At 39.5% G+C, this 25876-nt stretch overlaps 1 non-coding gene across 1 annotated transcript; it reads right to left on the reverse strand.

The window, feature by feature from the left end:
* Window positions 1–857: 857 nt before the first annotated feature.
* Window positions 858–964, reverse strand: LOC127116059 (small nucleolar RNA R71). Its single transcript, XR_007801046.1, has one exon. It is a non-coding gene; the product is annotated as a small nucleolar RNA R71 (small nucleolar RNA).
* Between the last annotated feature and the right edge of the window lie 24912 nt (window positions 965–25876).

A 25876-nucleotide genomic window follows, 5' to 3' on the forward strand; every position in this document is an offset into this window, starting at 1 on the left:
TTGATATTCAATCTAGATCCAATTTTAGTTTTACTTTTCCCCCTAATCATCAAAGTATCATCCGCCTTAGCTTTACGAAGTAACCCTAGAAAAATGGTATATCGATTCATTAAGTCCTTGTGGGATCGATATCTTTTATAACTACGTGATTAGACTGTGCACTTGCAGTTAATACCCCAATAGACTTATAAAGTCGCGATCAAGTTTTTGGCGCCGTTGCCGGGGACTTTTATTTAGTCGATATTGTAACTCTTCTGTTACGCTGTAGAGACTAAGGCAATTTTTATTTTTCCTCTTGTCTTTCGTTGATTTGTATGCCACACACTCACTCACAAGGCGAACCGTATTACTTACGAATCAACGACGTTGAACGATATCTCCGAGTCTTACGATGAATTCGGGAGTATCATGCTGCAAACAATCTTCCTCCAATCGAAATTCCTGACCTCAAAAATCTTCTTCCCTCGACGATACCAGAGATGGCAGAACCAGCTCGTGCTCTTCGAGATTACGCTGCTCCATCGCAGGACGAGCCGCATTCGAGTATTGCTCCACCCGCAATCGAAGCGAACAACTTCGAACTTAAACCTTCACTGTTGCAGGCAGTGCAACAGAACCAATTTTCTGGAAATCCTACAGAGGATCCAAACCTTCATTTATCCGTATTTGTCCAATACGTTGATACTGTTAAAGCTAATGGTGTCACTTCAGAGGCAATTCGACTTCGTCTCTTTCCTTTCTCGTTAAGAGATAAAGCTAGAAGATGGCTTCAGTCTCTTCCTTCCAACTCAGTCACCATATGGAATGAGTTGAAGAAAGTCTTTCTTTCCCGATATTTTCCTCCAAGCAAAACAGCTATGTTAAGAGCCCAGATTAATGGATTTAAGCAGAAAGATAACGAGTCTCTCTTCGAAGCATGGGAAAGATACAAAGACATGATGAGACTTTGTCCACACCATGGTTTAGAGGACTGGTTAGTAATTCATACCTTCTATAATGGTCTCTTGTACAACACAAGATTAACAATAGACGCCGCCGCAGGTGGTGCGCTTATGGATAAACCTTACGCTGTCGCTTATCAACTTATCGAAAGCATGGCCCAAAACCATTATCAGTGGGGAAGCGACCGAACAATGGTAGAAAAACCTCAAACGAAAACTGGCATGTACGAGATAAGTAGCCTTGATCATGTTAATACAAAAGTGGATGCTCTTGCCTAGAAAATTGAAAGCTTAAATGTATCACCTCCAGCCACCGTGGTTGCCGTAACTCAAAATTGCGAAGTCTGTGGAATTCAAGGTCACACTCCTACAGATTGTCAACTCCTAATAGGAATCCAAGCAGAGCAGGTGAACTATGCTCAAGGAAATCCTTACTCGCATACCTATAACTCAAACTGGAAGAACCATCCCAATTTTTCATATAAAAGTAACAACGCTTTATACGCACCAGGACAAGCTCCCAGTCAAGCCCTAGCTATACCTCCTGGATATCAAAAGCCGACCCCATCTACACCTAACAATAATGTTCCTAGAAAGTCCAATTTGGAAATCATGATGGAGAACTTCATAGCTTCTCAACAGCAAACCAATAAAGAGTTCTTAAACCAGAATGTACACACTAACGAACAAATTAAACAACTAGCAAGTAAAGTAGATGCCCTGGCTACCCATAACAAAATGCTGGAAACATAAATCTCGCAAGTAGCTCAACAACAAGCGCCTACTGCTGCCCCAACTGGTACCTTTCCTGGACAGCCCCAACCTAATCCGAAAGGCCACGCTCATGCAATTATATTACGAAGTGGAACAGAGGTAGAAGGACCGTCTGACCCAAGGATTGAGAACCAAAACTCTAAAAAGTCAACTGAGGAAGAAAGTAAACCTAAGGAAAAGGAAGAGTGTAATAAAGAAACCATAGAAAACAAAGAACCTTATATACCTCCGCCGCCTTACAAACCACCTATCCCTTATCCTCAGAGGCTAATTAAAACCAAAGACGCGGGCCAATTTAAAAAATTTGTTGACCTACTGAAACAATTAAACGTCACCATTCCTTTTACAGAAGCAATTACACAGATGCCTTCATATGCTAAGTTCTTAAAAGAAATTCTATCTAATAAAAGGAAACTTGAAGACGGCGAAACCGTTACACTCACTGCTGAGTGTAGCGCAATAATCCAGAATATGCCTCCTAAACTGAAAGACCCTGGTAGTTTCTCTATACCCTGTCATATAGGAAAATTTGTCATAGACAAAGCTTTATGCGATTTAGGAGCCGGTATTAGGGTTATGCCCTTGTCCATATGCAAGAGACTTGAAATGGGAGAATTGAGACCAACTAAAATGTCTGTGCAATTAGCAGATCGTTCCGTTAGATATCCCGTAGGAATTCTTGAAAACGTTCCTGTGCGCATAGGTCAATTCTACATTCCCACCGATTTTATAATTATGGACATAAGAGAAGATGAAGTTACCCCCATTATACTGGGAAGACCCTTATTAGCAACCGCCGGTACTATCATAGACGTAAAATGAGGACGACTCACTTTCGAAGTAGGAGAAGAGAAAATTGAGTTTATTCTTTCCTAATTTTTGAAAGCACCTGCAATAGAAGACACATGTTACTTCATGGATATCATCGACGAATGCATAAAAGAAACAGAATTAGAAAATGACGATTTTCCCGATTATCGTGTAGAAGACAGACTGAATCAATGTTTAGCAATAACATCAGATCCTACGCAATGCCTTAAGAAACCAACCCTCGACCTGAAAACACTTCCCAAAAATCTGAGATATGAGTTCCTAAACTTAGAACTTGAACGACCCGTAATAGTCAATGCAGACCTAGGAAAACTCGAAACCGAAAAACTTCTACATATCTTAAGAAAATATCCAACCGCATTAGGATACAACATCACCGGTCTCAAAGGGATAAGTCCTTCTATTTGTATGCACCGCATCATGCTAGAAGAAGACTGTAAAACTTCTAGGGAACATCAGAGGAGACTAAACCCGATCCTGAGTGAGGTAGTGAAGAAGGAAATAACGAAGTTATTAGAGGCAGGTATCATATATCCTATATCCGATAGCAAATGGGTTAGTCCTGTACACGTAGTACCAAAGATAGGAGGTATAACAGTGATCGAAAATGAAAAAGGAGAAACTATAACCAAACGAATTGAATCGGGATGGAGAATATGCATTGATAATAGAAAGCTAAACAAAGAAACCCGAAAAGATCATTTTCGTTTACCATTCATAGACCATATGTTAGAACGATTAGCCAAGCATTCTCATTTTTGCTATCTATACGGTTACTCAGGCTTCTTTCAAATACCAATTCATCCTGATGACCAAGAAAAAACAACGTTCACATGTCCTTTTGGTACCTTCGCTTATCGACGAATGCCGTTTGGCTTGTGCAATGCTCCTGCAACCTTCCAAAGGTGCATGATGGCAATATTCGCCGATTTTCTCGAAAACATCATGGAAGTCTTTATGGATGACTTTTCCGTATGCGGACAAAGTTTTGAAGAATGTCTTGAAAACCTAGAAAGAGTTCTAGACCGATGTGTAAAAGTAAACCTAGTACTTAATTGGGAAAAATGTCACTTTATGGTACAAGAAGGAATTGTTTTAGGACACATCATATCAAATAGAGGAATTAAAGTAGACAAAGCCAAAATAGAAGTAATCGAAAACCTTTAACCTCCGAAAACTGTAAGAGAAATACGAAGCTTCTTAGGACATGCCGGTTTTTACCGACGATTCATTAAAGATTTCTCTAAAATAACTAAACCTTTAACCGGACTATTAATGAAAGATGCTGAATTCATCTTCGACAATAAATGCTTAGAAGCATTTAAAACGCTTAAACAAGCATTGATCTCCACACCCATAATGCAGACCACGGATTGGAATGAACCATTCGAAATAATGTGTGACGCAAGTGACTACGTCGTAGGCGCTGTTTTAGGACAACAAAAGGATAAAAAACTTCACGTCATATATTATGCGAGTAGAACTCTAGATGAAGCGCAAATGAATTACGCCACGATCGAGAAAGAACTTTTAGCAGTAGTATTTGCACTAGATAAATTTCGCTCCGACTTGGTCGGAGCTAAAATAATCGTTTACACTGATCACGCTGCCATTAAGTACCTCTTAACAAAAAAGGATGCTAAACCTAGACTCTTAAGGTGGATTTTGTTGCTACAAGAATTTGATTTGGAAATCAAAGATAAAAAAGGAACTGAAAACGTAGTAGCAGATCACCTCTCTAGACTTGAAAACCTGGAACCGGAAAGAACATCGATCAACGATGATTTCTCGTACGATAAACTTATAGCTAATTTGGAAGAAAATAGAGCTGATGAACAGGTAGAGACCACCTTGGCTATATGCGTTACACCATGGTACGCTGATTTCGTCAATTATTTAGTTGCCGGAGTGGTTCCACTTGATTTATCATACCAACAAAAGAAACGATTCTTCCATGACATAAAACATTATTATTGGGACGACCCTTTACTTTTCAAAAGAGGCCCCGATGGTATTTTCCGTCGCTGTATACCTGAAGAAGAGATAGAAAGTATAATCCAACATTGTCATTCCGCTCCTTATGGTGGACATGCAAGTACATCCAAAACCTGCTCTAAGATCCTACAAGCCGGTCTTTATTGGCCAAACATATGGAAGGATGTGCATGTTGCTGTCAAGAAATGCGATAGGTGTCAACGCACAGGAAACATATCTAGACGTGACGAAATGCCACAAAAAGGCATTTTGGAAGTAGAAATTTTCGATGTGTGGGGAATAGATTTCATGGGACCTTTCCCACCTTCTTTTGGTAACAAGTATATACTCGTAGCAGTTGACTACATATCAAAATGGATTGAAGCTATAGCTTCTCCAACAAACGACACACGAGTAGTAATTAAACTCTTTAAAAATATAATCTTTCCAAGATTTGGTGTCCCAAGAATAGTCGTCAGTGACGGTGGATCGGATTTCATATCTAGGATACTCGAAAAATTATTGTTTAAGTATGGTGTAAAACGTCGAGTAGCAACACCTTACCATCCTCAAACTAGTGGACAAGTGGAAGTGTCTAATAGAGAAATTAAACAGATATTGGAAAAAACAGTCGCTACATCAAGAAAAGACTGGTCATCAAAATTACCTGAAGCTTTATGGGCTTATCCAACCGCTTACAAAACTCCCATAGGAACAACCCCATTTAAGCTTATTTATGGTAAATCTTGCCACCTCCCGGTGGAACTAGAACATAAGGCCTATTGGGATATTAAAAGTTTAAATTTAAACTATAAGGCCGCCGGTGAAAAGCGAATTCTAGATATAAACGAATTATAGGAACTTAGACAAGACGCCTACGAAAATGCCAGAATCTACAAGGAAAGAACGAAAAAATGGCATGATAAACCTATATTAAGAAAAACTTTCAAACAAGGCGATGTAGTCCTATTGTTTAACTCTAGACTTAAGTTATTCCCAGGAAAGCTACGATCTAGATGGTCGGGCCCTTTCCAAATCACCAATGTCTTTCCCAGTGGAGCTGTAGAAATTAAAGGAAAATCTATTGAACCATTTATCGTAAACGGGCAGCGTCTAAAACATTATCATTATGTTGAGAACAATGAAGACTCGCAAGTCCTGCACTTAGACGTAATGTCTCCAGAATTTATAGATTAACATTTAATAGTTTTATGTCGAGCTTGCGACATTAAACAAAGCGCTTCGTGGGAGACAACCCACAATTTTTTTTTATTTCTTCTTTGATTATTCTTTTTATTTTATTTTATTTAGTTTTCATTCTTCGTATTCTTTATTTTAATTAAATTTTTCTTCTTTTCTTCTTTCGGCATCTGGCCAAATCCTGACTAAAACTCTTGTTTTTCTTTTCTTTAGTTAACTCTAACCTGATGGCACATATTGACCGCATGGGTATCAAATTCTGAGGGAGAGCTCAGAGACAAAAATTTGAAGAACTTTCTGAGAGAGAGATGCACCCAACTTTCTATGCTGATGAAGATGCAATGACCGTACTTGGGCTAAGAGATAGGGTCTTGCATCTGCTGAATCAAATAGGGTGGGAAACCACTCCTATTCGAAGATAATTTGTTACTTACCGAAGGCTAACTCTAGAGTTCCTTAGCTCCCTGATCTATTTACCAAATCATGGAAAATGAATAAACCGAGGTTTCATTCAATTCAGGATGTTCAATATGGAGTATCAGTTTAACATTCAAGAGTTTACTAACCTTTTAGGGTTCCCCACTTCTTTTGATACATTCACCATGAGCCAAGAAGACCTTTTTGAATATAGAGAGCTTGAGCATTTTTGGGGAAGTTTGACGGGAAATGACGACCCTGAGGAACATGAGTTTCTCTCTGGAAACATATATAACCCAGCTTTTCGCTATTTCCACAAGATCCTAGCACACACTCTTTTTGGAAAGAGATCAAACATTACAACAGTATCACGTGATGAACTCTATAATATTTTGTGCTTCCCAGAACCGTCCAGTGAATGGTGCCACTTATATGCTGGCGAGTTTTGACCTCCTTATTCAAGATGACCGTGCACCGATTCAAATAGGAGGATTGATAACTATGATTGCTAATGCTATTGGATTGAGCCAACCCATGCTTGATTTGAACCCTTTCTGTGGCATTGAGTCTATGAATATACTTTTCCTTTTCAACACTTTGTTTATCGGAAATCTTGGACCTGAAGAGTTTGAACTAGTAATTAATAACCAAGCTTTTTACCTATTCACCATGCCTAGTCCGATGACTAGTGTCCATGACCGAAACAATTGGCTTTACAACCTGGATGGAATACCTTCTCCTGTTAGATCTGTTGAAACCATCCAAGATTATGAGATTCTTGGCAACCAGATTCCTTATGCTGAGTCTGATCCGCAGACACCAACTGGTTACCATGATGCTTTCTCTCCACCTCATCCTATCCCGTCCGCAGAATCAGCAATACCTGATCTTAGACATCATATGCCCGGAACTGATTTTAATACCGCTATTCAAGCTATGATGTCAGAACAAGCTGCCATGAGAGAAGAGTTAAATATGATGGGACATGAAATTCTGAAATACATGAGTACTATGACAAACCATTTTCTCGAGTTGAACCACCGTGTCAATTCCTTTGCCCCTCCGAAGAAAGATCCTACAAGTGGCTAGAAGAATTGGAGTTAGCTAGTTTTAGTCTTAGGATTTATAGTTTTGTTTGACATTATTTTTAATCTTAGGATTTATTTTTCGCATGTTTTATTTTATTTTCAAATATTACATTATGTTTATTTTTATGAAGCTATTGGCATTATTGATTAAATTAAATGTTATTTTTATTTATGCAATGTCTAAAAATTCCCAATGATGATATATATCGTATGCAACCACTAACATAGCTTATTAGAGAAAAATATATATCTATACTATGGTGTAATAGAATAGCATTCATGGCAATTCAAAAAAAAATCACAATAGCAAATAAAATAAACATAAACTAAAAATAAAAAAATACTAATAAATAAAAACTTATTAAAAATTTCCACGCATGCCCTGTCACGAGCGTAATGACCGTTGCAGCCTGACTAGCGTGACGAGCGTCACACAAACCATCACGAACGTCACAAACCCATGACGCCCGTAACACATTCTGTCACGAGCGTGACAGCGTCTTTCCTTGTGAACGTTGATGACCGTTACGGTCATGACCGTTACCCCCCCCCCCCCCCCACCTTTTTATTTTCCCCATTAACCCACCTCTTTACTCCATTCCACTCACATTCATCCACATTTATTTTTCTCTCACCCACTCCTCTTCCCAATTCCAAAATTTTTCCTATAAATACCTACAATACCTTTCTTCCTACACCACATCATTCCAACAAACTATTCTATACAAATACATTTTCATCCCCTTTCCTTCTTTCAACCTGCCTATCAATATGGTGGAGAACCAACAATTCGGAAATATTATCTTCCGATCTGAAGATGATAATTATCAACGGGAGCAGTTCGATCGGTTCCAACAACGAGGTGTCGTATCTACCAGGTATCCTGATTTAAATTGCTTACAAGAATTAGGATTACTTCAAGGTGTGCAATGGATGCTTCGGCTTTCTGATTTAACCTTTCTTTGCACACAAAATCACCCTACATACCCATCACTCACCTTAGAATTTTTAAGCTCTTATTCATACACCACTCCAACCGGTGAAGACGAGTACCTAACCGGTGTCGCCAAATTCCGCATGTTCAACACTGAGTATGCCTTAACTCAAACACAATTGAGTGCCATGCTACATTTTCCTGAAGGAGACCAAGTCCACCCAAGAATCCCTCCAAACTCACAGTGGCACATAAACACATTCGACCTTTTTAGAAAAATATCCGGTGTGGAAACCACTAATTGGGATGTACTACTTGCTTCGCACTTACACAACCCCACTATCCGGTATTTTATCCGTATTCTGCAAAACACCTTTTTTGGTAGACCCAACAACAGCAAAGTCAACGCGAAGGAATTATTTTTCCTCCACTGAATCTTTTCAATGGATACAAAGGTAAACACCGCCTCCTTCTTTCTTCACCATATTCGTATCCTTTGTGCTCGAGGCCGCCAACCTTTTGTGATTGGAGGATTAATAACCACCATCGCACTCGGCTTAAATCTAGGGGACCGACTTCAAAATTTGCAATCTCTGCCACCCCTATTTATGGATGTAAGTTATTGTCGCTCCAGCCGCTTAATCAAAAATAGGGTAGGCGAAAATTATTATCTTATGGTGAATAACCAAGCAGTCCCAAGCATTGTTATGCCCAACATTGCCCTCACAGATGTCACTAACCCTCTCCGATTCATCTATGATCTGAATGCTCTCGAACCTACCGAGCCTACACAAGCAAACCCGCCCCCAGACGAGTTTGATGAAATAGAGCAAGGCGATCAAGGTCTTGAACAACATTCGGTCCCACATAATCCTTCCGATGATGTAACTGGTCCATCCTCCCGACGTCGTCGAAGAAGAAGGCCCGCAACAAATGATGATATCATGGATGCTATTGAACATCAGGCCCAACGACTTGATGCCATGCAGGCGCAGAATCTCGAAGTAATGCAACTGATGCGCCAGATGCAACAACAACAACAAGAGAGGAATGCACTAACCGACCAGCGGTTCACTGACTTGCTTCACAGGTTTGATGACTTAGGCGTACGTCAACGATCACTGGGTCTAAGAACAAAAGGCGGAAGGCAGAATTGAATTTGGGTTCCATTTTCTTTTTCTTTTCTTTTGTTTTTTTTTTTGAATCATTGGGGACAATGTTCCATTTAAGTGTAGGGGAAAAACTTTGTTTCAGTTATATTTATTTCCCTTTCAAGTATGTTATTTCCCTTTCATATATAAAAAATAAAAAAAAATAAAAAAAATTTATAATAATAATTTATTTTAAGTCAAGTCCCTAGTGTGAAAATTTTGTATTATCTATTCCCCTCAATTTTCTTGAGCCATAACAAAAATTTAACACACTCGATAAGTATAAAGGTTGCTCATTTTATAAAACTTGAGTGAAATCAAGACAAAATTATTACCACCTCAACGCTCTAAAAACCTCAACATGTTAGATCAGGATAAGTACCTATTATACCAATTCCTTGCACTTTTAGTCTTATAGTAACCCCGAGTAGTTTATACGAGAAGTCGACACCATCTTAATAGCAAATTACGTGGAGAGCCAATGAATATAAGTGAATGATTCCCAAAACAACATATTAAAAATCAGAAAATGCACTAATTAAGTTAGGTGATCCTTACCAGATCATTTAATCCAAAGGTTGCAGACCCTACAAAAGCATAATATGAAAGATCCATTGTGAGTTGGTTCAGCGGTATCTGGTGCTGAACTTTGTAGGGCGGACTACGGTCCGATCCCCCGCAATTTGCAATGGACTAAATAACGAAGTTATCCAACTTATGTACCAGAGCTTCTAGCTAAAAGGGGATCAGAATCGCTAACCGGTTACTCTACTATGTGCGCGAAATGATAAAGGGCTTAATGTGATTTCGCTAGAATGAAAACGGGTGAAATAAGAGTAAAAGAACTAGGCTAGCTATAATAGCATGACTCGAACTGGTTTGCATAAGGTGGGGTTATCTGATGTTGTGACGGTAGTTGTTGATGTTGAGACTAAACTCAGGTTATTTCTAAACAAGATTTACTTGCAACCTAGTACGAATTGATGTGTGTTTGGAAATTTCATCTGGCTAATATTTTAAATCGATTTATACATTGTATCTTGCTTGAGGGAAAGCAAAAGTCTAAGTATGGGGAAGTTTGATAACATGAAATAATATCACATTTTTGGACTCGATTTAATTAAATTATATTATTATTTGATTCGATTTATTTTATATTATTCGATATTACTTGGTATTTTCCTTCTATTTATTTAAGGTAACACTATTTGAAGCATATGTGAAAAAGAAAGAAAATGGGGGTGCAAAAAGAGGATTCTCTAGGAAAAGCATTCCACTAAAGCCCAGCCCACAACTACAAGGAAAAGCGCTGTGACGTTGTGACGAGCGTCACGCCCCTCTGCTTAGTGTTACGAGCGTAACACATGGTGTGACGGACGTCACACCCCCACTCCTACTTTTCTGCCTTTGACGCGCGTAACAGAAGCACTTCTCCCCTATTTCTCCGCTTGAATCGTTGACGCTTTGGAAAACCTACTGAAGAGACTTTGGAAAAAAACGGTTACTTTATGGAGGCATATAAATAGACCTCAAGGGATCCAATTGAAGCTCTCCTCTCTTTGCCATATTTCCACGCCGTGCATTACTTTTACAGCATTATATTTTTCTCAGCATTCCATATTTTCTTCAGCATTTTTATTTCCTTTTCTTTGCTAGCTTAATTTACTAAGCCTTCAATTTATTTTCTCACAATAGTTTCTACACCGGAAACTATTGTGTAATTTTTACTGGATCTAACCTTACGTTAGATCATAGTATTTTATTTCCTTGCTTTTATTTACCTGTCTGCTCAAGAATTGTGAAGAACAAATCCATCCGACTTGTGGTGGAGTGTTCGAGCATCGAAGCTAGGAACAAAACCAAGATTTCTAGTAATTTTCCAGGTTCATTAATTAATTGATTTATTGTTTTAATTTACATATGCTCTGTGCTGCTGTTTATATATATTACCTACTTGATATGATCGTATTTATGCATTATTATTGTTTAGGCATGTTTAGCATGTCCGGCTAATCGATTTAGATATCGGTATGTAAAGTAAGCGGAATAAAGGAATCAAAACTGAGTTGGTTTAAATATATTTCAAAATACAGTCACTCTTTTTCTGGTCTCAATTTACAGAATTAATACTAAAGTTTTTGTACGAGAGTAAAAGACATAAAGAAGTTAAAATCAATAGAACGACGGTTTGAGCTTTTAACTGGACAGTGTAAATTGGACATTAACTTTAAATCAGGGCGAAAGCAATTTTTAAAGTTAATTAAATACTAATCATTTTCAAAAATTATTTTTAAAGGTTAAATGTGAGGACGAGAGTTAAGCATTTAAGTTTAATCATATAGTCTAAGTCAACAGAGCGAGAGTTTGAGACGAGGGCGTTTAAACGGTTAGTGTTTTCTTGAAAAGAGTTTCCATAGATTCTATTGTTTTCAAAAAGTGATTTTAGATTTAACGAAATAAGTGAGAGAGTACGTTAATATAAAGTCATAGTCTGATTCAACAGAGCGAGAGTTTGAGGAAAAGACTTTTAATCAATAGTGTCTACTGAAAAGACTTATTTTAAAGAAAAAGACCAACGAAGATTTGATTCCATTTCATTTTCTAAAATTCATATCTCCTTCTTTATTGGTCCAAAAATTATGGGACCAATGGCATTATTTCTCTTTTAATTTCTAGTTTCTAAAAATGATTTTTAATATTTTTAATTTTATCATTTGCTATTTTTTAGTAATTTTCTCTTTTTTGGTCATTTTTGATTCATTTTAAATAGTTTTTGATATTCAAAAAATACAAAAATATTTTTCCAACCTCTTTGAATGATGATAGATCTATGAAAAATATTCTCATCAATTTATTAATTGATTTGAGATTTATTTGAGATTTTAATTCAATTAGGTTATTTTTATGCATTTTAATTGATTTAAAATAGTTTCTGACTTCTAAAAATGCTGAAATTTTTTGTCAAACTTTGTTTGACCTTGTTAAACTTGGGATAATTCATTTGGACTTTTCAAAGTTGATTGGAAGTGAATTTGAAGTTAACCCCTCACTGGAATTTTTAATATTTAAAATAAAACTTGAATTAAAATAATAATGAAACGTCCAAGTGAATTATCCCAAGTTTAACAAGGTCAAACAAAGTCTGACAAAAAATTTTCAGCATTTTTAGAAGTCAGAAACTATTTTAAATCAATTAAAAATGCATAAAAATAACCTAATTGAATTAAAATCTCAAATAAATCTCAAATCAATTAATAAATTGATGAGAATATTTTTCATAGATCTATCATCATTCAAAGAGGTTGGAAAAATATTTTTGTATTTTTTGAATATCAAAAACTATTTAAAATAAATTAAAAATTACCAAAAAAGAGAAAATTACTAAAAAATAGCAAATGATAAAATAAAAATTATTAAAAATCATTTTTAGAAACTAGAAATTAAAAGAGAGATAATGCCATTGGTCCCATAATTTTTGGACCAATAATGAAGGAGATGTGAATTTTAGAAAATGAAATGGAATTAAAAAATAGAATGGAAATTAAAATCAGAATTTAAAAATAAGGAAAAACGTGAGGCGTTGGATCAGGCTCATTAATTGAGCTGGCACATCAAACGTTCCTTAAGTGCGCGTCCACCAAAGTCCAGGGTCAATGAGAAACAGGTGGTATTAAAAAAAGTCATAAAAAGTGATGGATCAGATTGCATCTAGAAATAGCAACAGACGGTCTTGATCTGATCTGGAGACCAGACGGTGGCCAGCGCCACCGTCTTCTCCGGCTAACCTCCAGCCAAACCAGAATTTGCAGAAATTAAAACATCAACCAAAATGCACGATCCAGGTACCGTTCGAAAGGTGGAGTGATGTACATCACTCCTATGCCACTTAATCCCACTCTAGATCTCTAGATTGAGAGAAATCAGAGATGGAAGTTTTGTGGTGTTCAAGTGAACTTGCTTGATTTCAACAATTCAAAGCTCACAATGATTGCCTCTATGAAGAGGACTTCAGACAACACAACAATAACAAGAAACAAGCAATGTATAATGAGATTCGAAGAGATCAAAGTCGGAAGTAAACCTCTGAAATGAAGAGTTTGAGAGCACGATTTCTTGACGCTTAAGCTTGCAGTGTGATCTATGGATGAAGGAGAAGAAGGCTAAGGAACTTTAGATCTGAAATTTCAATCGAGGAAATCAAAATTCAAATCTGAAGTTTGAGAGAAAATTGAGATTGTTCCTTTGGTGTGAGGGTGGGATTTCAGTTTCACAGCATGTAGGGCACCTTAAGGTTGAAGAAATGAGAGGCCAAGCATATATATAGCAAATGGCAAGGTGGGAGCATGAATAAAGCATTGCATGAGAGAAGAGGGCCTCCATGCATGGGCATATACAGGCGCATGGAGGGCCAAATTCTGATTGGAACGAAAAGCTTATATCATAATTAGATGGAATGGACGTGCAGATATGATTGCAAATGAGTGTGCATGGAGTTTTCAAATGGTTTCTAAAATTGCACATAATTCTTCATCTCTTCGAAAATTATGCTTCCAAAATATAAATGCAACCTTATGAGTAATGGTTGGAAAGCTTGTTGTATAAGGAACAAATTTCATGTTGATCAAAACTTCATTTGGGCCTAGGAAATTAGTGAAATTTGAGCTTGAAGTGTAGGGTGCAAAACATGCATTTGTGAAATTTCCAAAATTGGCCAATGTTCAAGCCCTTCTGTTTCAATGATGCAAGCTCCAAATGACAAAACCTTCAACATGAAAGTTGTATATCTTTTCAAGGCAATCAATTTGGACTTACATTGTGCATCATTTGGATTTTTGATGAAGACGTTATGGGCACTTGAACTTGGACTTTTTCACATTTCAATGCATTTGGTCCAAAGTGACCTATAATGTTTTGCATTATCACATGTATTAATTTTGAGATTTTGCAATTTTGCTCAACATAACATTTGAAGTATAGACATTAAGCTTTCCAATTCATTAAGTCTCACCTCAAAATCATGAAAAATTAAGGAGTTATGTCCTTGGGAAGTTGACCCAAAATTAGGGTTTTAGTCAAAATGACCTATAATGTCTTGGAATGGATGATGACATTGCAAGCTTCAAATCAAATTTTGAGGAACATGAATGTTGTTCATATGGTTCTTAAGAACATTTTGTCTCTTGGGGTCATCTCCATTTGACCAACACATCAAAAGTTAGGTCTCAGTGTATTTCAAAATAGTCAGATGAATTGACTAATCAACTTCTCAAGTCCAAAACTCATATCTTGATGAATGGATGATTGAGGTCACTCAAATAAGTTAAAATATGCATGAAATGATGAATTAAAGAAACTTACCTTGATTGTTTTTGACCATGGGTTAAGGTTGCTTCATGAGGAAGGCACAGTTGATGAATAGATGAATTAGGGTTTCCTTGGGAAACAAACCTTAAACCCTTTGATTTGCTTGATCAAAATGATGAATTGAGATAATTGGGAGGCATATTTGATGGATGATAGCTTTGGGAACCATTGCCATGCTTGCTTTCATCTTCTCTTGACCATATCATTGAACATAGGATCTCCTAAAAGCTTTAGACCTTGTGACTACTCAAGCTACAAACAAAAGAGGTTAGTGACATATTTTTGTGCTTTTGGTTAGTAAATAAAATGAGAAAAGCAATAATATGCAATTCAAGCATGCTTGGTGATCTCAAACCAACTCACAAGAGATCCTACCCAAAGGCAAAGGGAACCAAGATGCTTGTGATCCTTGAGGCTATGCAAATGCAATGTTATGATGCCATGAGGGATCTTAGGGTCAAAATTAGGGTCTTACAAATGCCTCTATTTAAGGTCATTCTAGCCGGAGAAGTGAAGGTTAAAATCTTCATATCGACGAGGTAGAATGGGCTTAAATAATAACAAAGAGACGAATTTTGGTCCCTAAGAGACCTCATGATGCAAATGTATGTATGAAAAAGGTAATACTCTGTGGGGATATGTGTCCACAAAGAAGAAAAGAAATCCAGAGAAATTGACGATTCATATGAGTAATTCACTCCATGGGACATAGACTCTAGGGATTCTTACGGGGATAAGAAAGGAGATAAATTGCATGAGCAGGTCACGAGTTAGAACTTGCTGAGACACGAGAGGGATTCCATGAAAATAAATCAATGGAAGGACCCGAGCTGACTCAAAGAGGCATGTATTGGGGAATGTGTCAATACAGCGGGACTATCCACAATGGATACTTCGGATGAAAATCGGGACTCATCTGAGGAAACAACAGGACGAGGTATTATCGGTTACTAGGTAATAAGCTCAAGGAGACATGTGATCGAAACACCGATATGAGGATGAGGGATCAACATGCTCAGGAAGAATGAATATCTAAGACCGGTATAAGGGTGAGAGATATCAAACATCCAAAATCATATGAGGAAGACCTAAAAAGGTATATCTCAACTCAGGAAATCTGACTCCACAAGCGACAAAAATTCATAATAGGGAGCAGAAGGGAAGGAACACCAGGGATACCGGTTACTGGGCATATAATAGGTGACCGACCAAGCGTGAATTGGGGAATATTTCCAAGACACTCATCATCCAAAAGAGGGCTAAAAAGCAGACTCGATTACAGGACGGACATTCGATTCAACAAAAGGGGATACGAATCTTACTCGACTGGGGAAGAACAAAAGACTTCGACCAAAGAGCGCATGAGATATATTATCTATTACCATCCGAACGTAGATAATATACTCGCATGGAAGATTATCCACAACCGATTACTGGGTTAATGAAGGATAAATCAACCGAAAGAAAAGGGCATCGAGATACCAAATACTAGGTATAAAAATAATGACCAAATCAAAGGGAGAAACGATCATTACCGATAATCGGCGAATGAAAGATGACTCGCTGGAGATACATTGTCAAAGGCAATGTGCCCGGAGGTATATCACCGATTATTGGGAGACATACTCAAAAAGGGAAGGACTATCAATATCGAATGTTGGATAGAGATAACCGTCAAAGAGGGGATTACATCTACCGGATATTGGGTAGAAAACCACGGAAGAGTAACCGTCATCGGTTAGGATGAACGAAAATAAGGTTAACTCCGCAAGGGGATAAAAATAGGATTTACAACTACCGGTGTAAGGGTATAAAACCATAGATTCCGCCGGGGAAAAGATGGACAATTACTGGTTACTGAGCAATCATTCATTTAAACCACGGGGGGAAGCGCAAGGAAAAATGCAAAAAGCCAACCTAGGAACAAACTAGAGAGGCACGATGAAACAAGACTCATCCCTATGAGGATATAACTCAGGGGAAACTCCATCCCAATATATGTGTTGGGAGGAAACAGAAACAAACATCATCCACGAGGACATAACTCAGTGGGGAATATGGAAGGAAGGATAAACACTTTCTGCTTATGGGGCTGACCCTACATGGGGAGATCAGACACCAACATCTGCTTGGCGAAATATATTACCAACTAGCAGGAGATAACAATCAAAGATATATGGCAAAGAATGCAGCATGAATATCTGAATGTTAAAATTATGCATATATGCATGGTTTATATATGATGAATGCTGACAAAAACAGATATATCTAACACAAACAAGTCCCAGATCAATGAACAAGCATCCGGTACTACGTCTTAAGAGAGAAATCCATGCCCACTGGAGAACATCCAATTCGATGGGGGCAAGAGATACCAAGAACGTAGATCTCCATAGGGGAATGAGCATCAGTAATCCCAGCCGGGGACAGGGTCACACAGATAAAATCCGCCAAATAAGCAACTCTACTAGGGAATTTATCAAAGGGAAGGATGGATCTCTATGGGGAACAAACACCACCAGAAGCTTCCAAGGTCACCATCATATATTGCACTACCAAAGAGATCACATCTGATGAGGAGGAAAGATTACTACTCTGCTGAAGGAAAGAGAGATGAATACCTTTACCCACCACTCTGCTCTGGAGGAAAACCATAAAAGGCTCCGGAGGAAGAGGATACAAGCATGCTGGGAATATAAACAAATGTCTTACCTTGTTGGGAATCATACCATCTTTGGGAGAGCACTGAAGACATACCAAGTATCTTTTTGCCATTGTGAATGTTCACTTTGTTTAAAAACAAGTTATGACAAATTTATTTGTTTAAAACGACAATATTTCTCAATTAAAACATGTAAAACATTTGTTGAATAGAAACAAATAAGAGTGCAAATAATTGGATAAACGCTCAAATTTATTTGATGGAATGGTAGTCTGCAAATGGCGAGACTCCATAGATCTTTACAAATTTGAAATTGGTGATATATATATTGGAAAAGGGCTACATTGAACATAATGACCATTTCTCCACCAACTCTGAATCCGATGTATTTGAAGCTTCAGTTGACGATGACTGAGCGAGAATCTCTGACAGATGACAGTTTGTAGAACAAAGTCTTGTCAGGATGCAGTTACTTGCCAAATCCCTAATTTTTGCCTAGATTGCCCCAGGGAGAGGTACTCAATCTAGCGGGATATATATATTCATTTTTTATGTCTCTAACTTTTGCTTGGATCGCCCTTTCGGGTTTTCAACCCACCGAGACGCTCATTTTTGCCTAAGCCGCCCTTTCGAGTATTCAACTTAGCGAGCTATTCAGTTTTTATTTTTTAGGCGAAGTATTTCTTGACTGCATCTGAATTCACAGGACAAGTGAAATCCTCCCCGTCCATAGTTATAAGCATTAAAGCACCGCCTGAAAAGGCTCTCTTAACAACATATGGACCTTCATAGTTTGGAGTCCACTTGCCCCTGGAATCGGGCGCGAAAGACAAAACTTTCTTGAGCACAAGGTCACCTTCTCGGAACACACGAGGTTTGACCTTCTTATCAAAGGCTTTCTTCATCCTTTGTTGATATAACTGACTGTGGCACATGGCAGTTAATCTCTTTTCTTCTATCAAATTCAGTTGGTCATAACGACTCTGAACCGATTCAGCATCAGTCAACTTGGCTTCCATCAAGACTCTCATTGATGGGATCTCCACCTCTACTAGGAGCATAGCCTCCATGTCGTAAAGAAGAGAGAAAGGGGTTGCCCCTGTTGAAGTGCGGACAGATGTATGATATCCATGTAAAGCAAATGGCAGCATCTCATGCCAATCTTTGTATGTAACAACCATCTTCTAGATAATCCTCTTGATATTCTTATTAGCAGCTTCAACAACCCCATTCATCTTGGGTCTGTAAGGAGAAGAATTATGATGTGCTATCTTGAACTCACTACACAACTCTTTTATCATCTTGTTGTTCAAGTTAGATCCATTGTAAGTAATGATCTTATCTGGCACACCATAACGACATATGAGTTGATTCTTGATAAACTTCACAACCACCTGCCTGGTCACATTTGCATATGATGCCGCTTCAACCCACTTGGTGAAGTAATCAACTGCTACGAGAATAAATCTGTGACCATTGGACGCTTTTGGCTCTATCACGCCAATCATGTCACTTCCCCACATAGATAAAGGCCATGGTGATGAAATCACATTCAGAAGTGTCGGGGGAATATGAATCTTATCCGCATAAATTTGACACTTATGGCATTTCTTCACATATTTGCAGCAGTCAGACTCCATTGTCAGCCAATAGTAGCCTGCTCTCAACATCTTTCGGCCATGGCATGTCCATTGGAAATAGTACCAAATGAACCCTCATAGACCTTTGTCATTAACATGTCTGCCTCGTGTCTATCCACGCATATGAGCAGAACCATGTCAAAATTCCTCTTATAAAGCACATCGCCATTGAGGTAAATCTCTCTCTGAAGAAAGCACTTGATATCATAATACCATGGCTTATCATCTTGCACCTCCTCTACTATAAATACATGAGCTGGTCTATCCAAGCGCATCACAGTGATATTGGGAACTTCATTCCAAAGTCTTACCACAATCATCGAAGCAAGTGTAGCAAGAGCATATGCCATTCGATTCTCATCTCGAGGAATATGGTAGAAGTCAACCTCAGTAAAGAATGTTGAAATCCTCCTCGCATAATCTCTATATGGGATGAGGTCAGGTTGATTCGTCTCCTATTCACCCTTAATCTGATTAACAACAAGGGCCGAATTACCATAAACATCAAGATGTTTGATCCTAAGATCAATACACTCTTCCAATCCCATAATACATGCCTCATACTCAGCCATATTATTCGTGCATTTGAAAGTTAGCCTTGCTGTAAAAGGAAAATATGTGCCCTGAGGAGTAATAATCACTGCCCCAATACCATTTCCATATTGATTTACAGCGCCATCAAACACTATGCTCCATCGGGAACCAGGCTCTGGCCCTTCATCAAGCGTAAGCTCGTCACAATCTTTCATTTTCAAATACAGAATCTCCTCATCTGGGAAGTCGTACTGAACTGACTGATAATCTTCAATTGGTTGATGTACCAAGTGGTCAGCCAAGATACTACCTTTAATAGCTTTTTGAGCTCGATACTCAATATCATACTCAGACAACAACATCTGCCAACGGGCAATCCTCCCAGTTAGAGCGGGCTTCTCAAAGATATACTTGATTGGATCCATTTTGGATATCAACCAAGTCGTATGATTCAACATATACTGGCGTAAACGCTTAGCAGCCCAAGCCAAAGCACAACATGTTTTCTCAAGCATTGAGTATCGTGACTCACACTCAGTGAACTTCTTACTCAGGTAGTAGATAGCATATTCTTTCTTTCCTGATTCATCTTGCTGACCAAGGACACAACCCATTGAGTCTTCAAGAACTGTCAGATACATAATCAACGCTCTTCCTTCCACGGGTGGGGAAAGAATCTGAGGCTCAGAAAAATACTCTTTAATACTATCAAAGGCCTTTTGGCAATCCTCAGTCCAATCATGAGACTGATCTTTCCGGAGGAGCTTGAATATCGGTGTACATGTGGCAGTCATGTGGGATATGAATCTGGAAATATAATTCAAGCGACCAAGAAAACCTCGGACTTGCTTCTCAATTTTGGGCGCAGGCATCTCTTGTATTGCTTTGACCTTTGCAGGATCAACCTCAATACCTCTCTCGCTGACAATAAAGCCCAATAACTTGCTGGAACGGACCCCAAATGTACACTTGTTCGGATTCAGACGAAGCTTATACTTCCTCAAACACTGAAAAAGCTTCAACAAGTGCTCTACATGTTCAACTTCCGTTCTTGACTTTGCAGTCATATCATCAACATACACCTTGATCTCGTTGTGCATCATGTCATGAAACAGGGTAGTCATAGGTCGTTGATACGTGGCTCCGGCGTTCTTCAAACCGAAGGGCATCACTCGATAACAAAATGTTCCCCAAGGTGTGATGAATGTTGTCTTCTCCATATCCTCGGGTGCCATTTTAATTTGATTATATCCGGAAAATCCGTCCATAAATGAGAAGACATTGAATTTAGCTGTATTATCTACCAACATATCAATATGTGGTAGAGGGAAATCATCCTTCGAACTAGCTTTATTCAAGTCTCTATAGTCCACACACATTCGGACTTTTCCATCTTTCTTAGGCACAGGCACAATATTGGCCACCCATTGAGGATATGTAGAAGTCACCAGAAACCACGCATCAATTTGCTTCTGAACTTCCTCTTTGATCTTCATTGCCATATCAGGATGAGTTCTTCTGAGCTTCTGCTTCACAGGCACGCACTCAGGCTTCAAAGGCAGGAAATGTTGCACGATATCTGTATCCAGACCAGGCATGTCTTCATACGACGAGGCAAAGACATCGACATATTCTCGTAGCAACTCAATTAACCCCTTCTTAACAGATTCTTCGAAGAGTGCTCCAATCTTCACTTCTCGCACACAGTGTTCAGACCCCAAGTTGATTGTTTCCAAATTCTCAAGATGCGGCTGAATGATCTTCTCTTCGTGCTCAAGTAGACGGGTAATCTCGTCAGGAATCTCTTCAACATCATCTTTTTCTGCCTCAAATACCGGGAATTCAAAGTTGGGAGATGGTGTTGGATCATTATGTTCAATGGGTTTGATTAACCTGCATAATGATTTTGAATATAAAGAGATTTTAGGATTCAAGCAAGGCAAATCATTATGCAGATGAAAAGGTTATTTTATTCTATTTAGGGTTTTATGTGATCACCAATTTCATGCAAAAAGCGAAAAAGGAAAATAATTGGAAAAACAAACATTTAACATGAATTTATTGAATGAAAATATCATTGTATTTATGCGCCAACAATGTCATCACTTCTCCTTTTGGCATGGGAGAAGGGTTTTCAAACACAATGAACATTACTTTGACTTATGGATAACTGTTGGAATATCCACAGCGACCCAATTATTGCAGATCCCTCCAGGGATGACGAAGTTGTCAGAATCTTCTGCATCTTCTTCCAAAATAGCAGCAGCCTCTTCATTTTGACTAGTGTGGATAAATCCACCACTCTTGAACAGCCCTTGCTTGTTGAAGACCCCAGAAGAATACCCTATGTCAGCCCGGGATTTGTTGTCTTCCAGCTTAATCATTTGCCCCAATCCAGCAGTTGCACCATGCTCAATGGCCAACTTCGCATCTTTATAGGATGCAAATGAAGAAGTTCCCTTCTTAATAGGCTCAGCAATAGATAAAGCTTGGAACGGAGTTCCAACTTCATCCTCAGCATCTATATAAGAGAAGGAAGACAAATTGCTAACCAGGAGAGCCTTTTCTCCCTCAACCACCACCAGCTTCTTGTTTTTCACAAACTTCAATTTCTGGTGTAGGGTGGATGTCACGGCGCCTACCTCGTGAATCCATGGTCTGCCCAAAAGACAGCTATACGATGGGTGAATGTCCATAACCTGGAAGGTAATCTGGAAATCACTTGGTCCAATTTTGACTGGGAGATCAACGTCTCCAATCACAGTTTTACGAGACCCATCGAAAGCTTTCACCACCACTCCACTTTGCCTCATGGGAGGCCCCTGATATGACAATCTTGCGAGAGTGGACTTTGGCAACACATTCAAGATGACCTAGTGTCCACCAGCACATTGGACATGGCATCATCTTTGCAACTCATAGATATGTGTAATGCCAAGTTGTGGTCTCTTCCCTCCTCGGGGAGATCAGCATCACAAAAACTTAAATTGTTACAAGCCGTGATGTTTGTAACAATACTGTCAAATTGCTCTATCGTGACGTCATGATCCACATACGCCACATCCAACACCTTCTGCAGAGCTTCTCGGTGTGGTTCTGAATTCATCAGCAATGATAGTACAAAGATTTTGGAGGGCGTTTGTAGAAGCTGATCTACCACGTTATACTCACTTCTCTTGATGAGCCTCATCATCTCATCACAGTCTTCTTTCACATTGCCACTCGGGCCACCGGAGACATAAGTTTTCAATGTAGAGGCAGGTTTAGCAACAAGTTCCGAATTCGGAGCATTCACAGCAGTTCCAATAGGGCGTTCGACATAATCAGTAGTATTAGTCCTTCGAACATCATCTTGAGGTTTCGGAGGAGCCGAGAAGACACGACAGCTACGGGTCAGGCCGCTGACATCGGCAATATTAACAACAGATGTAAAGGGCAGGGGCACCTCTTTCCCATTCTCCAATGCTACATCATTATAGCGATAGGGAACCGCCTTCTCAGAAGAATAACGCACAGGGCCAGCTGGTTTAATGGTCAAAGTAGGAGAAGCCTTTTGCTTACTACCATCATACTTGATGATAACAGGCTCGGGGATCCGAAATACCAGAGAAATTACATTGACTTCATCAGCATCCTCGTCAACATTTCTGTTTTGAAGTATCTCAATAACTCCTTCATCCAGCATTTCTTGAACATCTTTACGCACTTGGCGACATCCTCTTCGATTGACAGAACAAACTCGCCATCTGTCGTGGTCATGCTCGTAATGACTGTACTCACACAACAATCTATGCATCTCGACCAGAGATTGTCGAATATGGCTGACATATTTGACTTTGTATTTACCAGGGCAGCCCTGGACCATGTTGACAGATTTCCCATGCTCGGGCAATGGGTTCTTCTTCACATTAGGACCTACGTCCTCGAAACACAAAATACCACATCTCACATGGTCTTGAACCTTGGTCTTCAGTGGGTAGCAGTTTTCCACGTCATGTCCGAGAGCACCGGAATGATAAACACAATGTAATTTTGGCTTATACCACCACTGAGGGTTGATAGGTATAGCTGGTGGGTCTCGTGGAGTAATCAACTTCCTCTCTATCAAAGAGGGGTATAGTTCTGCATACGTCATCAAAATAGGATAGAAGGTGACCCTCTTCCTCTCGTAACTTGTATTGGCTTGATTACTGTTTCGAGGCTGGTAGGTCTGCTGTTGAGGACGGTGTTGATGTTGTTGATATTACGGATATGGTTGTTGTTGATTATTGTTGTGATGCTGATATTATTGATTATCTCTGAAAACAGGGGCAATGTGAGCCACATGGTGCTGGTTACCGGCAGGACGCATGGTCTTCCTCCTCATTGAGGGTCTTCTTGGTTTAACATGGGAGGTCACAACATGTGCCTCGCCATTTGTCTTCTTCCCAAACGTCCCATACCGTTTGGCAGAAGAGCCTTCTTCTCTGGTCAGGCGCCCTTCCCTAACTCCCTCTTCCAGTCGCATCCCCATGTTCACCATCTCGGTGAAGTCAGAAGGAGCGCTGACAATCATCTGCTCGTAATAAAAAGAACTCAAGGTCTTCAGAAAGATCTTGGTCATTTCCATCTCTTCCAGCGGGGGAACAATCTGTGCTGGTAGCTCTCGCCACCTCTGGGCGTACTCTTTGAAAGTTTCCTTGTCCTTCTAGGACATGGCTCTCAATTAATCCATATCGGGAGCCATATCCACGTTGTATTTATATTGCTTGACAAAGGCCTCACCAAGGTCATTGAAGGATCGGATGTTCGCATTGTCCAAACCCATGTACCAACGTAGGGCAACACCGGAAAAATTGTCCTGAAAGTAGTGGATGAGCAGTTGGTCGTTGTCGATCTAAGTCGACATCTTCCTGGCATACATGACCAGGTGGCTGAGCGGGCAAGTATTTCCCTTGTACTTTTCAAAGTCAGGCACTTTGAAATTTACAGGGATTTTCACATTCGGAACCAGGCAGAGTTCAGCAGCAGACTTGCCGAACAGGTCTTTTCCTCGAAGAGTCTTCAATTCCTTGCGGAGCTCAAGAAATTGGTCATTCATAGCGTCCATCTTTTCATAGACATCTGGGCCCTCAGACAGATCAGAATGATAGATGGTGTCGTATAATCTGAGCATAGTATGCACGACATGAGGAGGAATGGCTAGGACCGGGCTAGATGCCGACAGAGAAGCAAAAGTGGGTGCAGGACCCTCGGGCATGAAGTTGGGAGGCATCCCCCACGGGAACCCGGCTGGCATGGCTGTTGGAGCAAAGTATGCACTGGCCGCAAGCACAGTTGAAGAGACAATCGTAGAGATGACTGTCCTTTGGGGAGGAGTTGAAGGCGTCGGAGATGACTTGCTTTGGGCAGCCATGAATGACTCCATCAGGGAAGTCAATCTGGCTACTTCCTCCTTAAGCTCACGGTTCTCTTGTTCCAAATGATCCATCAGTCTTGATATGTTGGCTCGGGTGTAGTACCGGTGAGTCAGCTTGTCTTCAAAATAAATGAAGAACACAGAGTTAGACCATAGACCAAGAAACCTGGAGCAAAACCTGCTTATGCACATGATGCATGCAATGCATATGATTTAATTTTTTATATCAGAGGAACTTTAGAGTCCTATTTGCAAATATTGGAAATGTTAAGCATTTATCACATATGGAAATATCTCATCAATAATATCTGGAAAATATTTTTCACCAAAGAAGTACAATATTGGTAACCAAATACAATACAAGAGAGAAGGAAAATAGACATCCTATGGATCCCTAGAAACAATCATCTAAAGCTCGGGAGACTGGAAGATAAGATGCACGAAGCCTCTTCACCTCCTCCTCGTAGGCTGCCTCCATGTCTGCCTTCTCTTTGGCGAGTCGATCATACTTCCTTTTCCAAAACTTGGAAGACTGAGGAAGCAGAGAAGTCCATGCATCATCAGGATCATCAATAACCTGGTGCTCGAGGAACTCTATCAAAGCATCATTCTCCTTGATTTGCAGAAGCAACTCCTCTCGTTCACGGATCCAGGCACGTGAACGGTCTTCGTCTCTCAACTCTTCTACTCCTTGGTCAGGGAGGGTTGAAGGCCCAGCCACTACCAAAGGTGTAGGTCTCGGATACTCATAAGGCATGAGGTACTCGGAAGCTCTCCTCCTAACCCAAGAGGTATATGGTTCCAAAGCGACACAGTTCTTCGGACCTAGCTCCTTCCTTCCTTTCCTATGGATCTTGTGCCAAGCGCGGACCATCATGCCCTTCAAGCCTTGGGGATCTTTACCCTCCTGGAAGAATACTCCCTCTAATAGAATGTTATTGGGTTTATCCTTTAGGGGGAACCCAAGC

Source organism: Lathyrus oleraceus, chromosome 1 (assembly GCF_024323335.1).
Source record: "Lathyrus oleraceus cultivar Zhongwan6 chromosome 1, CAAS_Psat_ZW6_1.0, whole genome shotgun sequence".
NCBI lineage: Eukaryota > Viridiplantae > Streptophyta > Magnoliopsida > Fabales > Fabaceae > Lathyrus > Lathyrus oleraceus.